The sequence below is a fragment of the Oncorhynchus tshawytscha genome, unplaced genomic scaffold (assembly GCF_018296145.1).
Source record: "Oncorhynchus tshawytscha isolate Ot180627B unplaced genomic scaffold, Otsh_v2.0 Un_scaffold_14120_pilon_pilon, whole genome shotgun sequence".
Taxonomy (NCBI): domain Eukaryota; kingdom Metazoa; phylum Chordata; class Actinopteri; order Salmoniformes; family Salmonidae; genus Oncorhynchus; species Oncorhynchus tshawytscha.
In genome coordinates this window covers 175,001-177,500 of record NW_024609564.1, presented here as the reverse complement: position 1 = coordinate 177,500, position 2,500 = coordinate 175,001, and the positions used below count along the sequence as shown (strand labels likewise).

Below are 2,500 nucleotides of genomic sequence, written 5' to 3'. Positions count from 1 at the left end.
GATCTGAGTTAGGAGATACCATACATTCAGGAACTGAGTTAGGAAATACCATACATTCAGGATCTGAGTTAGGAGATACCATACATTCAGGAACTGAGTTAGGAGATACCATACATTCAGGAACTGAGTTAGGAGATACCATACATTCAGGAACTGAGTTAGGAGATACCATACATTCAGGAACTGAGTTAGGAGATACCATACATTCAGGATCTGAGTTAGGAGATACCATACATTCAGGATCTGAGTTAGGAAATACCATACATTCAGGATCTGAGTTAGGAGATACCATACATTCAGTTCCTGTGAGTTAGGAGATACCATACATTCAGGAACTGAGTTAGGAGATACCACACATTCAGTTCCTGTGAGTTAGGAGATACCATACATTCAGGAACTGAGTTAGGAGATACCACACATTCAGGATCTGAGTTAGGAGATACCACACATTCAGGATCTGAGTTAGGAGATACCATACATTCAGGATCTGAGTTAGGAGACACCACACATTCAGGGTCTGAGTTAGGAGATACCATACATTCAGGAACTGAGTTCGGAGACACTACACATTCAGGATCTGAGTTAGGAGATACCATACATTCAGGAACTGAGTTAGGAGATACCATACATTCAGGATCTGAGTTAGGAGATACCATACATTCAGGATCTGAGTTAGGAGACACCACACATGCAGGATCTGAGTTAGGAAATACCATACATTCAGGATCTGAGTTAGGAGATACCACACATTCAGGATCTGAGTTAGGAAATACCATACATTCAGGATCTGAGCTAGGAGATACCATACATTCAGGAACTGAGTTAGGAAATACCATACATTCAGGATCTGAGTTAGGAGATACCATACATTCAGGATCTGAGTTAGGAGATAACATACATTCAGGATCTGAGTTAGGAGATACCATACATTCAGTTCCTGTGAGTTAAGAGACACCACGCATTCAGGATCTGAGTTAGGAGACACCACACAATCAGGAACTGAGTTAGGAGATACCATACATTCAGGAACTGAGTTAGGAGATACCACACATTCAGGATCTGAGTTAGGAGATACCATACATTCAGGAACTGAGTTAGGAGATACCATACATTCAGGATCTCAGTTAGGAGATACCATACATTCAGGATCTGAGTTAGGAGATACCATACATTCAGTTCCTGTGAGTTAAGAGACACCACACATTCAGGATCTGAGTTAGGAGACACCACACATTCAGGAACTGAGTTAGGAGATACCATACATTCAGGAACTGAGTTAGGAGATACCACACATTCAGGATCTGAGTTAGGAGATACCACACATTCAGGATCTGAGTTAGGAGATACCATACATTCAGGATCTGAGTTAGGAGACACCACACATTCAGGATCTGAGTTAGGAAATACTATACATTCAGGATCTGAGTTAGGAGATACCATACATTCAGGAACTGAGTTAGGAAATACCATACATTCAGGATCTGAGTTAGGAGATACCATACAGTCAGTTCCTGTGAGTTAGGAGATACCATACATTCAGGAACTGAGTTAGGAGATACCATACATTCAGGAAGTGAGTTAGGAGATACCACACATTCAGGAACTGAGTTAGGAGATACCATACATTCAGGATCTGAGTTAGGAGACACCACACATTCAGGAACTTAGTTAGGAGATGCCATACATTCAGGATCTGAGTTAGGAGATACCACACATTCAGGATCTGAGTTAGGAGATACCATACATTCAGGAACTGAGTTAGGAGACACCACACATTCAGGATCTGAGTTAGGAGACACCACACATTCAGGAACTGAGTTAGGAGATACCATACATTCAGTTCCTGTGAGTTAGGAGATACCACACATTCAGGATCTGAGTTAGGAGATACCATACATTCAGGAACTGAGTTAGGAGATACTACACATTCAGGAACTGAGTTAGGAGATACCATACATTCAGGATCTGAGTAAGGAGATACCATACATTCAGGAACTGAGTTAGGAGACACCACACATTCAGGATCTGAGTTAGGAGATACCATACATTCAGGAACTGAGTTAGGAGATACCACACATTCAGGATCTGAGTTAGGAGATACCATACATTCAGGAACTGAGTTAGGAGATACCATACATTCAGGATCTGAGTTAGGAGACACCACACATTCAGGATCTGAGTTAGGAGATACCATACATTCAGTTCCTGTGAGTTAGGAGATACCACACATTCAGGATCTGAGTTAGGAGATACCACACATTCAGGAACACAGACACATATGCAAGTGTACACAGACTCACACTGAGAGACTGAGATACTGACAGACTGAGAGATTGACAGACTGAGACACTGAGAGACTGATAGACTGAGAGACTGAGAGATTGAGACGCTGAGAGACTGACAAACTGAGAGACTGAGAGATTGAGACACTGAGAGACTGACAGACTGAGAGACTGAGAGATTGAGACACTGAGAGACTGACAGACTGGGAGACGGACAG

The 2,500-nt window shown here is 42.1% G+C and overlaps 1 protein-coding gene across 1 annotated transcript in view; it reads left to right on the top strand.

Annotated features, from left to right (window-relative positions):
* Positions 1 to 2,500, top strand: part of slit2 (slit homolog 2 (Drosophila)) — a gene marked incomplete at its 5' end in the record, with an annotated part of 104,222 nt that overhangs the window by 31,125 nt on the left and 70,597 nt on the right.